This window comes from Aedes aegypti, chromosome 3 (genome assembly GCF_002204515.2).
Source record: "Aedes aegypti strain LVP_AGWG chromosome 3, AaegL5.0 Primary Assembly, whole genome shotgun sequence".
NCBI classification, from domain to species: domain Eukaryota; kingdom Metazoa; phylum Arthropoda; class Insecta; order Diptera; family Culicidae; genus Aedes; species Aedes aegypti.
The window spans coordinates 181,055,716-181,069,588 of NC_035109.1; the positions used below are offsets into that span (position 1 = coordinate 181,055,716).

A 13,873-nucleotide genomic window follows, 5' to 3' on the forward strand; every position below is an offset into this window, starting at 1 on the left:
CAGCCGATTCACCGCAAATCTAAACTGAATAGACTGTTCCCGTTTTTGGACAGCGATGAAGTCCTCAGAGTTGGCGGACGTCTACGCTTCTCAACCATAGGATACGCAGCCAAGCATCCTGCGGTATTGCCGAGTAATCACCCATTCACGGATTTAGTTATCCGGTACTTCCACTATCAGAACTTCCACAGTGGTCCTCAACTCACGTTGTCCGAGATACGGCAGGAATTTTGGCCCATACATGGCCGACGTGCCGTCAACAACGTTCTCCGCAAATGCATCAGATGCTTCCGCAGCAATCCAGCGCCTATTCAGCAGCCCATGGGACAGCTACCTGCCGGTCGCGTGCGTCCAGGACGCCCATTCCTGATAACCGGTGTTGATTATTGCGGGCCGTTTTACCTAAAGCCACCACGCCGAAATGCTGCGCCGCCGAAGGTGTATATTGCGGTGTTTGTCTGCTTCTCTACAAAGTCGATGCACCTCGAGATGGCCAGCGACTTATCCACTGCCTCATTCCTTTCTGTTTTGCGACGGTTCATAGGCTACCGTAGTGTTCCGGCTGAAATACATTCAGACAATGCCACAAATTTCTCTGGAGCACGCAATGAGTTGAAGGCGTTGTACGACCTACTGAACAATTCGATTAGCCGCACCACCATCAGCAACGAGTTGTCTCAGCAAGGCATCAAATGGAAGTTTATTCCTCCGCGCGCTCCCAACTTTGGTGGATTGTGGGAGGCCGCCGTACGCTCCGTAAAGACCGCCTTGAAGAAAGAGATCGGCCTTCACCAACTTACCTACGACAACTTCCTCACATTAATAGTTCAGATCACCGCTACTCTGAACTCAAGACCTCTATCCCCCCTATCTGATGACCCCACTGAATTTGAAGCGCTTACACCAGCGCATTTTTTGATTGGGTCATCAATGAAAGCTCTCCCTGAGCCCATCCTAATCTCCATTCCCACAAACCGCCTTAACCACTACCAGCAAACCCAGCAAATGTTCCAGCGCTATTGGCAACGGTGGAGCAAGCAGTATCTAACACAGCTGCAAGTGACAACGAGGAACCTACCCACAAACCCTATGCAAGTTGGCAGCATCGTCGTGCTACGGGAGGACAACCTTCCGCCCCTTTGTTGGCCGCTGGCACGAATCATCAGCCTGCACCCGGGCTCTGACGGAATCGTGCGAGTAGTGACGGTGAAGACAGCGACTGGAGTCTACAAGCGGGCAGTTAATCGCATATGTCCACTACCTACCGAAGATGTGAACCGACGGACCACGAGAGCTTCAGGATTGCCAGCGATTTCGGATCGTAACTGAATATGAACCAAATTGTTGAATTCATACAATTAGCTTAATGAAGCCAGTTCAAGAGGGCCGGTAATGTTAACAATTAGATTAGTATTGAGAAACATTTGAATTGTTATGAATTTAGCACACAACACAGATGTAGAAGCCGATGATTTATATACAAGACTGTATAGGGACAATAGCTTACCGGCAAAACAAACGGCAGTTAGTAGCCAATCGATCGTCAGGCAATAAAGAACATTTTTCCTTACCGTCGCGTATTCAAAATTATAGGTTCTAGTTTCATTACTAAAATTAAAGCGTAGTTTTTTTTTGCCTAAATCAAAGTGCGTGAAATTATTCCTGAAGAAAACGACTTTCAACGGTGATTAGTGCAAAAAGGTGTCACGTGTCGCTATTCCCGTGCATGCTATTCGGGTTAAGGAGAGTGTGCTCGACAGTGGTGAAGAAATTGCACTTAAAAAGAAAGCAACAAACTGTGGTTCGGATCGTGGATTGCACGGAATCGTTCAGATCCTTATTTAGAGCTTTGTGGTGGGCCTTCCCAACCCACGAACCGTGGAGAATAAGAACACCATCACAATATTTCAACTTGTTACATAGCATAAACATCCTTCTTCAATTCTGAGCAATTGAAAAAGATTATGACAGCTTCATAGACAAGAAAACATGAAAATTGCTTAGGGTGTTCATTTTACCCCCAGTTCCCCTACTTATAAATTGCAACTGGATAGCATAGAATACACAGAAAATAAAACAATTGACGCACTATGATTAGCTAATTTACTATCAATGAAACACAGTACTAATAGAGAAGAGATTATTAAGATATATTCTAATCACATTTGGAGGAGAGCTCAAGATGCGTTTCAAAACCTAACAGGCGAAGAAATACCAAAAATATGCAAGCTCGCAGAAATACACCCAAAAGCGTGGAATAAAGTGGTCCCTTGCATCGATTGGTCCGTAAAAGCGAAAGTAAGAGCTGAACAGCCTCCTATGTTAGGACTTATTGCTTTCAGAGAGGTGATAGAAATAAAATACCGTTTTGATTCATATTACGGACAGCTTCAAATTCCGGACACTCTCGTTTGTATGGGAAACATTTCACACGAAATGTTTCAATTTTCGCCGTCAAAAAGTTCTCATTTTCGAGGCTCGTTTTATTGGGTTTTTTCCATAAATACAATTGCAAATTTATAATGTCCAACTACCTTAGACGTCTCTTAAGTGGTTGAATGATTTCAATTGTTGATTTGACTGTTCCATTAATGATTATCATAAGCTGTCCGTAATTCGAATCAAAGCGTCCGGAATATGAGGCAAAAGTGAGGGAGCGTCCGGAATAAGAATCATGAAAAGGCCACACGTTTTGATTTATTTAAAATTATTCAAGTTGCGGACGCGTATTCTTTACCCACCATCCAAAAGTTAAGGGCTTCCGACGCTCGATAACGCTAAAAAATCATACAGAATGATTTATTTTGTATGGTCCAAGCTGGGTTATACTTCACTGAAGCCTTAAGTGTCCGTAATATGAATCAAAACGGTACCAAGGATATGCTCACTGGTATACGGACGGATCCCTCGCCGAAGGAAAAGTTGGGTACGGAATTGTAGGACCAGACACGAGATTAGCAGCCAGCCTAGCTAAACAGTGTTCGGTATTCACTGCGAAAGCTAAAGCACTATCACAAGCAACCAAACATGCCAGAAACAGATCAGTCATATTTAGTGATTTAGTGGAAAATCTAAGAACTGTTATATCCAACTTGTTGAGGCTGATAATATTTTTAGGGGCGTTCCACGAAAAACTCCACAAATGTACATGAAAATCAAAAGATATGCATACGGTGTCTTCAGCAAAGTTGTTTCTTTTAATATTACCTACAACTTTCCCAAATGATCTTAATTTTAAATTCATAAAAATGAAAAATAAAATTTTGTTCTCACTTTTAGGTGGGTTAATCACCAAATTGACAGTTTAATAAAATAGCGATTATTTTATGGAAATACCATCTACCAGAGCTACGGCAACAGACACGAGCTGGGCATAGCTTCTATCATGATGGGCGAAATGCTTAATTGGATGGTGGCCAATCGACAACAGAATGTGCAAGTTGAGCATCAAAGCTGTTTCTTAAAAATCAGCATAATCAACGTGTGCAGCCCTCACCTAGCAAGTGACGATGACGATAAGGACGCTTTCTACGCGCAGCTTGATCGTGAATACGGCAATTGCCTAAACCATGACGTGAAAATCGTAATCGGAGATCTTGACGCTCAGGTTGGCTAGGAGGAGGAATTCAGACCGATCATAGGGAAGTTCAGCACTCACTGGCTTACGAACGAAAACGGCCTTTTAGACTGATTGATTTTGCCGCCTCCAAGAACATGGCCGTAGTACCTACTCCCTACTCCCCTACAAAGTCTCCAGTTTTGGTGCATCTGAGATCTTCCCAACAGACTGAATCGCAAATCGACAAATTTTTGATTGATGAAAGATACTTCTAGGACATCATCGACGGCAGAATCTATCGCGATGCAAGCATCGAATCAGACCACTACCTTGTGATGTGCGCCAAAGGCTTTCCGTTGTGAACAACATTCGGTATCGACACCCGCCACGGTACAATTTGAAACGTTTCAAGCTACCCGAAATCGCAACTGATTACACGCAAAGCCTTGAAGCAGCGTTGCAGGATGAGCCCCTCTTAAGGACAACTGGAGTAGTGTCAAAGTACCCATTAGGACGAGAAGAATGCAGCGCAGGCGATGATGCTACAGCAAGGTACCCATCAAAATGTGGAACGATACAAACAGAAGCGAAGACAGCAAATCCGTTTATTCCCGGATAAAAAGCTTCACCTGTAAGAGTTGGGGTGGAAGAGATGAAGCAGCTTATTCTCAAGAAACTCGTTAGGCAGCGTTTATTGATTACGTAACGCTAAAATTGGAAATTTCTGACCCCCTTCCACCGCCTATCTTCGCTAGCAAGCAGATGTGTGGGAAGTTCTCAAGCAGGTTTCTAAAGTGGAAGATCGACAACGGACTTTATGTTGCAGCAGATCCTCCAAAAGTGTGGCGAATATGTAGGTCACCACCTATTCATCAATTTCAAAGCGGTGTATGATACCATCGATCGCGAAGAACAATGTTAAATTATGGGCGGAAATGATTTTCTCGGGAAACTGACTGGTCAAGGCAACGATGGATAGGGTACAGTGCTGTGTGAAGACATCGGGTGCGTTATCGTACCCGATTGAAACACGCAAAGGACTTCGATAAGGCGATGGTCTTTCTTGCCTCCTGTTCAATATTGCGATAGAAGGTGTTACGAAGCATGTGAGGTTCAACAAACGGGGCACATTCTTTAATAAATCCAGCCAGTTCATCTGTTTCGCTGACAGAATACCAGGCTGAAACGTGAAGCAGAACGAGTTAGATTGAAGGTAAATACGTTTACGTTTAAACTGTTTATTACACTGGCATTGAATTCGAAATTCAGAGTTATGATTTTCGGAGAAAAATAGCTAGATCTATTGATGTTCCAAAGATGGACGTTACAATGGCGAATAGTGTCCCTACTCTCAATCACCAAGGCACTTTTAGTTTTCGACTTGATTTTTTTAGCTTTCCCCAAACTATAAAGCTGACATAAGAATTGAACTGTTGTATGTTGCTTCCCTCGCAATATAAGTGTTTTTTTTATATTTTGATACACTATTAAAATTGGATTCTGATCTGTTTTAACGTAAACATTTTTAAATGCTGAGATGTTCCATTTACTCAAATGCAACGTACCTTATTTGTTATGCTTTTTTCGATTTCGATTCATAATGATGGTACGTTCCAAGTGGTCTCGGATATAAAAGAAAATTAATAATTCTTTTTATTCTTTCTATCCTTGCCTGTAATATTTAGTTTTATAGCCTAAATTTAAAGACATAGTTTTCCGATCTATATCAGGCGATTCTTTTCTAATTAGGTCGAAAATAAAATTACATGTTCAATCAAATAGTGGTATCGTGATATTCGTTCACAGTTTAAATCTTACGTTACCGCAAAGTGAAGTTATTAAGAAAGATCAAGCTGAGGTTGGTAGAATTGAATACTGCCGGTTCAAAATTATTTCTGGATGACAAATTTGACAACGTTTCAGAGCTAGAGTACTTACATACTTGTCAAACTATGAACGAATGCAAAAATGGTCGGTTGACATAGGCTCTCAGCTATTACCTGTAGAAATGCTCCTAGAACAGCTGAGAAGCAGGTTTTGTCCCAATTGAGCCGTAATGCCGGCAAGAAGAACAACATATTTGGTCCATAGCTGTTTGGAGATGTCTTTTGAAATAGTGTTTATGGAAACCGAGGGAGTCGAGAATGTCCATGGTTAGCGTGACATGATTTGTTTTGCGCATCAATGAAAGGTCGTCGAAAATGGAAGATTTGGCTTTCCGGGTAATGGTGTATTCCGAGTAATGGTACATTTCGGTAAATGGTCTTCCGGTAAATTGCATTCCGGGTAATGGTCTTCCGGGTAATGGTATAGAATCGACCTTATTCCATGTAGATCAGGTGCATCTTGACGCTCTACAGGACATCAAATTAAAATTCCTAGCTTTATCAACGCCCTGGAAAAAATCGGCTTTATTCCACACAGATCTTTGCGAGCTCTAGAGCATCTGAACACTCTGTAGGAAATCAATCGAAACCTACGTGCTCCAGGGCGTTGATACACCTTTTAGTAATTTGAGCTTATTCCATGTATATCAGATACAACTTATCGCCCTGTAGGACATTAATTGTAAACTCTAGGCTGGATCGACGCCCTAGAATAATTTGACCTTTTAACATGTAGATCAAGTGCATATGACCACCCTTGGCGAGATCTGAAGCATATTTACGCCCTATAGCAAATCAATCGAATTTTTCTCGCTTTATTAAACCCGTACGATTATTTGACTTTATTCTATGTAGATCATGCACACCTCATAGCCCTGTATAACTTCAATCGAGATTGTCAAGCTGTAACAACGCTCTGGAGTAATTTGATGTTGCCTCAAATAGATGAGCTGTATCTTAACGCCTTGTAGGGCATCATTTAATAAATTCATTGCTGTATCAACGCCCTGGAGTAATTTGTTCTTATCCTTTGTAGATTAGGTTCATCTTAACGCCCTGTAGAACGTCAATTGTAAATTATAGGATGTATCAACACCCAGGAGAAATTTGACAGTATTCCAAATAGATCAGGTGTATTTGAACGTCCTGTATCAAATTAAAATTGGTCCTACATCAATTAAAATTGGTAAGCTATATCAATGCCCTGGAGTAATTTGACTTTATTTCATGAAGGATATCAATTGTAAAATACAAGCTTCTAAAACGTTAATGCGTTTTTGAGTGATCTGACATTGTCTTATGTAGATCATTTGCGTATTAACACTCTATATCATTTGAAAATTTCAAGCCGTATCAAAGACCTGGAGTAATGTGACCTTATCATACGTAGGTCAGCTGCATATTAATGAATAATTAACAATTCTAAAATCCTAAAATCCAATTATATTTTGAAATCCAGGGCAATTGTCATTTTTTTGCAATTTGATATCACTTCAAGAGCGACATTTTATTTTAAATTTAAGCGATATATTTGGCTGAAATTCGAACAGAAGTTCGAAGTTTAATCCAAAAATAAGGTTCAAACTTTCTAGATGCCCTGCTTTAAGAAACCTTGAGCATTTGTTCGTGAACTTAAATGTTCGATTCTATCTTTTACATTAAATAATATTAGGGTATTTACGTATTTTCAGGAGTTTAAGCCGATGCCACGATTCATTTGTAATTTTATCGAACAAACGCAGACAAACTAAATGTTATCTCTGGCGAAATTGTTTGTTCGAAAATCTCTTCAGGGGGAAGCTGGCATATTAGTGGGTCCCTCTTACGCTAGCTAGCAGTTTGAAGAGAAGCTCAATTTTTTGATACATTTCAGGTATTTCTTCACGTATCTTTCTTTTCAAATATCCTAAAACACAGATCAAGCTGATGATATATGTAGTTTTCATATTCAATAAATTTAGTCATTTTAAATTTGATCATCTTGAATATTATCAGAAAAATCTTGAATTTCACCATTAGTGCACCATTCATTTTTAATTTTGCGGTCACCATCAAAAAGCTAACTAAGGGGTCACCCAAAAATGACATCCATCATTCGCCCTCCTCAAAAGAGGATGACTAAGATGCTCAAATTTTACGACGCTTGGCTGGTTAGCCGTAAACCACGATTCATAATTTAAAACAAGTAGTAATATGTTGGATTCTTTTTGCTTGAGCACATTAATTTGGTTGCTTAAATATGAGAAAAATGGTCCTACATGGCAAAGTAATGTAAAATCATAAAATTTGCATAATTTTCGCATTTTTGTATAAGCCATACTGTAATCAAATTGACTTGCATTTTAAATTTGGTTCAAGTCATGTACAACAAAAAAACGCCATTAATATGGGGGCTGTAATTTATCTGAAAAATATATACTATAAACATTATTAACAACTTGTATCCATTACATGCGTAACTGTCTCATGTAAGAGGGAAATCTCGCTGATCATTGGATGTACATAGCTACAGTGTAGTTTGTAAGTAATCTTGTTAAAAGCAGCTGTAATAAATGTACCTTACTCGCATTGTCGGTTCCAGTGTTTCTCGGAGCTCAACGTGCTTTGCTCCAGACCATCATCCTGCGGGCTCTGTCACCGCTCATAATGTGTTCTAATGTTTATTATGAATTTTTTGTCACTCACCTGCGGGAAAACCGAGCGAGCAGGCAAACCCAGCAAACACCCGTGTAATCCGTGATGTTGCAAACAAGGGCAGTATTACAATAGTGCATGCTTTCTCCCGAGCAAGGATCTCAAAGGTCCCCGGAGAATGGGTCACAATCGTTCGTTGGTGGCAGGAGTCTGATGAAAGTTAGATTACATTTGAATAAATTATTTCTTCTGTTGAGTTTTTCACCTTGGCTTACTGCACGAACAACCGCAGCGTCGGCATCAACCCAGCTCCATAGAGACAAACGTCCATCCACAACCACAGAGAGCATACGCTAGCAGTCAGGTTGCATGTGAGGATATGGATTAGGGTGGCCCACAATGATCAAACTACAAAAATCTTGAGTTACACCCCTAGATTTGTTTATTTGGATCCCCAGAAGCTTCCTGAAAGTTTAAAAGGAATTTGTGCATAAAAAGAGGGGCTGAACGAACTTGAAGTTTGTATGGGGATAATTGACCAAATAAATGAGAAAATTGGGACCATAATTAAATTTTTGACCATAGACTCCCCGGGGTGGAATGGGCAACTCAATATTTTCAAAAGTTCTCCGGTTTCGTTAAAGTTTTTTTTTTAATCGGCAATCAACTTCTTCTCTTTTTGGCGTTACGTCTCCACTGGGACAGAGCCTGCTTCTCAGCTTAGTGTTATGCGCACATCCAAAGTAATTACCTAAGAGATTTTTCCCATACAAAATGTAAGCACTTTTAGCCTTTCTTAGAGATGACAGATTTCGCTCAAATTGTCACATTAGAACACACATAAGCAATGTAAAATTTGGGGAGATTTTTCTATTTTATTTTTCTCATAAAAATATAGGCCACCTTAATGTGGATGTGTTGTTAGTAGTGGGATTGTGCCAGCAAACCAACTGAACCATTACCGCACCGAGTTGTCTACGCTGGATGGGAGAGATGCTGAATTGCTTAGTCCTGAGTAGTGTTCTCGGCAAATAATGAATGCACTACCCGCAGAGTGGTTTCGATTCGTTTCAAAGAGTAAACTTAAGTTGGGGGGAAGCATAAAACAGCAGGATCATGTGTTATTAAATCTGATTGTTCGTAAGAAATAAAATTACATTTAAACATGTTCCGATGAATTACAGTTCATTGACTTTGAAATGGAGGATGCTTTAGTAATAGTGGCAATACGTTTTTATCGCATTTTTACCATTAGGAATTTTTGAATTTTTCATGCTCTATAATAATTTATATATCTATCTATCTATATAAATAAAAATGGAACGGTGTTTTTATGACACGAAATGGCTTGAATGGATTTGTGAAAAACCTCCAAAGACTACTGGACAATGCTGGGACAACTAGTATGAAATAAATTAATAAAAAACCTCTGCATTTCGGTAGAAACACAGTAGAACACATAATTTTTTTAACCTTTAAACCAGATAAAGTTGGTGCATTTATTTGGGGCTATTAACATAACAACAGAACAGTAATCCTTTAACTTTCAACGCTCCGTCATCGTAATCATCGTCATCATCGAAACTGCAAAAGCAGTTTTTCTGTTCAACACTTAAAATTATTCGACGGAAATGTGTTCACTGTGTTTCGGTTGAAGAATAGAATACAGTGAACACATTTTCCTGTAAATTTTCTTGATTTTGAACGAAAAAACTGCTTTTGAAAATTTCGAAATCAATGACGGATTCTGCCCCCTTAAGGCCCAAGTCAGTGGAGGATCTGGAATCAACCGACAATTTGAAATTTATTGAATGAACATCTTTACCGAAATGAACTAATCACTACCACATGCCCAAGGGAATATTTCTCTACCGGAAAAAGTATTGTTATCCTCTACATGAGAAAATGTGATAATATTATGAATGTTTATCCACAATATTTAAAAATCTACCAGTACCACTTAGCTTTAAAAATAATAAACTTTTCGTTATTTATAATCCCTCTATATAGCAATCCAAGTCACCATGCATGATATGGTTTATCATATAAAGAATGCACATATAGGATAATGCCACTTCATGATTGCATTACAAGGATTCAAATATCCCGTCAAAAATATTCAGTAAATAATTCTATTGCAAATTGTCAACGAATACAAAATTGATGCACGACCACCACAGTTCAATACCAACTTCCAGAGACAGAGAGATCTCGCTGTCCTCCGGGTATGAACTCCCACTATGAGCAATATTATCACAAGGGAATAGATGTCAACAAAGTATAAAAATATGTTTTCTAAAACCTGATAAGGAAGTGTTGTTATGTTCCATGGTTATTTGAAAATGATGAGTAAACTACCTATCTAACTGAAGCTATTCTGAAATAAATTTGAAGAACTTGTTCTCGCAGCTCAATCATTATAATATTACCAAGTAGTTTATTACACTTCTTCTTCTTTTTTCTGGAATTGCGTCCCCACTGGGACAGAGCCTGCTTCTCAGCTTAGTGTTCTTATGAGCACTTCCACAGTTATTAACTGAGAGCTTACTATGCCAATGACCATTTTTGCATGCGTATATCGTGTGGCAGGTACGATGATACTTTATGCCCTGGGAACTTGAGAAAATTTCCAACCCGAAAAGATCCTCGACCGGTGTGATTCGAACCCACGACCCTCAGCTTGGTCTTGCTGAATAGCTGCGCGTTTACCGCAACGACTATCTGGGCCCCGGTTTATTACACTATTGCATTGAATTATCGAAGTCTGGGGTAAAGTATAAATTGTTTTCTTCTTAGATAATATGCACTTAATGAATGGTTGATACAGATTAGCTCAACCGATTTAATTGATTGTAGTGGTTAGAACCAGGAATAAATTATTGCTTCATAGAACACACCTCTATTGTAGCAAAATTCACTCTATAACAGGTAAAAACTATAATAAGTTTCGATGTTTATAACTTATTAGACTCTTTACCACTACAAAAGACTTAAAGTTGTGTAATCGTGTTAACGATACTGATTTCCACCCTGTGTATCCCACTGAATTGTGAGTATGATAGACCATAATATTACTTCATATGATTAATATGTAACTACTTATAGCTTTGAAGCGTTGAATATACAAGCTGTCAAAATCAGTGGTTGCTCTAGTAACTTTCTTCAACCAATCGCCAACAATAGAGAAATAAAAAAAATGAAAATTTAAGATATCTTCCATACAGGTAATCTGATATGATGGAATAAACGCCTTCTAACATAATTTGTGGAATAATAGTAATAAGGAAACATTTAGTAAACTTAGTATTCAAATGAAATAGTTGTAACTTATCAGTGGTGAAAATTGTAACGACAATAAATTGGGGACCTTGGGTGTACAACTGTAGAATTCCGGTTTGAGCTAATAAATTTGTTGGACATACCTGAAGTCCACTTGGCATGAAAGTTGGCTGCATTGATCCATTAAAAACTTTAGAAAGATATTGCACATAGGTAGTTATTCCTTCTATCAAAACATAACATTTTTAGCATCCTGCAGGTTCAAGCTCACGTTCAAATCCTATTAAAGTACCAGCTGACACCGGGAATTAAAGAGCCATCTATCATGACAACACTTTTTGCCTCTCGTAGCGTAATCCTTTTCTGCCAAAGCCAGCTTCTCATCATCATTATCATCGTCATCAGCGTCATTATTTTTCTTATGCAAAGACACACAAATTTTGCGCTCAACGCTACTGCTTTCCCTTAGCACCGTCCGTCGGCGGAGAAGAACATAAAAAAGCTCCTTTAATTACATTTCGAAACCATCACACCATTGCTTCAGCCAGAAGAGCACACCATGAACACCAAATGAGAGAGCTTCCCCAAAACCTTAACGAAAGGAGGACACGCGGACTGCTTTATTTTTTCATTTAGCTCACAAATTTGCCTCATTTTTCACATGATACATACTTCTAGCACTAAGCGCCAACTGTTGACAACTGCTTCCACCATACGTTGTTCCGCATACAGATGCTGCCAATATCACTTTAATTACATGCCCACACCTCCAAAAAGGGAATCTAATCGCACAATAGACCCAAATGTATACGATATTTTGATAGCCTCACACTGTCAGCCCACCAAGCTATGCCGGTTTAGGCTGAGTATATGTGTACATTTATCGCTTCACTATTCACTGTACATCGTCGACCAAGAAGCTGCCACACAAACGTTATTCCGAAATGAGATTTTATATCCCAGCCGATCCGAAGATCCTCCTTCAGTAACGTAATCCAATTTTCGTCATTCAATTATGTCGCCTTTATGGATGTTGTTATATCCACCCAAGAGGAAAACTGTTATTGTTATTCCACTGCTCTCTCTCACGAATGCTGAAAACACACTCAGGGCGCGATCTACTAAGCAAAAAGAACAACACTGTCGACCGTCAATAACTCAGCTCGGCTCAGCGGTACGCAACAATACGGAGACGCGTTTCACTTGTTTGCTTGATGTATGTTTAGACACAAGATAGTCGTTGAACTGCCGCACTCTAGGTCCCTCTTTTGCATTTGTCTCATTCGCGCTTTCGTGGTTTTAATTTATTTTTAGAGTGCGTCGCAACACTCCCTGGCTATTCACGTGCCATCCTCGCGACAAGTTCGGAATTCCTCACGCGCGCACTTTGCAACCGTAATGCTTAATCTTGCGTACGAGATTATTACACGACCTCTTCTCTATCCCAACAACAAACGCGCGCGCTCTCCGAACCCAAAATTAGTGGCAGGAGACTAATCCACAACAGCCAAATGATCGGTTTCGGTGAAAATTCCTTCAACCCGATGACAACCATGTGCACCGTGGAAGCGCTTTCCATCGACTGACAACAAAACTGCCTCGAATTTCAAATCACGGCACACAACGGAACGAGATCGTCCTTTCGACGAAGTCATTATGCATCCTCTCTCTATCTCGCGGATTTTCTGCTAGAGGTGTGCGCCGGGCACGATGTTTTATTAATCGTTATTAATCAACTGTTTTCGTCATTTGAAACTAAAGTTTTTGAAATTGTAGGTGTTTCTGTTGATATATGAAAGTATAATAGCTGCCTATTTGCTTCAAACTGACTTGCAAAGATTGACTCGCCAATAAGTCATTTTTTCGTCATTGGTAACTTTAATGCGAAACATCGGTCATGGAATAATTCTCAAAGTAATTCCAACGGCAGAATTTTATTTGATGAGTGCTCTTCAGTTCGATACCCTGATAGCCCTACATGTTTTTCCTCTTCTAGAAATCCTTCTACGATTGATATGGTTTCAACCGGCTCTAGTCACCAATGAAGCCAACTGATTACTCTTGCTGATTTTGATTCTGATCATGTCCCTGTTACGTTTCAAATATCCTATGAAGCGATTCTCAATCCTATCAGCTCCACTTTCAATTATTTTCGAGTCGACTGGGATATATATGAAACATATATGGATAGTCATACTTACAAGCAAAACTTGATATTGCTATTAAAATTTTAACAAATTCCATTGTTAAAACCAGGGGCATTGCAATTCCAAAGTGAAGTAAAATTTGAATCCGTGATTAAAGACGACGATCGTAAATTCTTGATCCGTCTTAAAAACGTGAAGAGCAGGCAATTTCAACACACTCGCGATCCTGCTATGAAAATTATATGGCAGGATTTGCAGAAAGAAATCAAGAAACGTTTCTCACAATTAATAAACAAAAATTTTGAAAATAAAATTTCTCAATTGGACCCTTGCCCTTTTGGAAATTATCTAAAATTGTGAAAAAAATC

At 39.3% G+C, this 13,873-nt stretch overlaps 1 protein-coding gene across 3 annotated transcripts in view; it reads right to left on the reverse strand.

Annotated features, from left to right (window-relative positions):
* Positions 1 to 12,929, reverse strand: part of LOC5578554 (protein eva-1) — a 623,125-nt gene extending 610,196 nt beyond the window's left edge. For 2 of the 3 annotated variants that reach the window (XR_002501140.1, XM_021848818.1), the window contains exon 1: positions 12,031 to 12,929. The gene's annotated coding sequence lies outside the window, so the exon portion shown is untranslated. Of the gene's footprint in view, positions 1 to 11,501 lie in introns of all 3 variants that reach the window. The other variant, XM_021848820.1, reaches the window with a different exon arrangement.
* Positions 12,930 to 13,873: the final 944 nt, after the last annotated feature.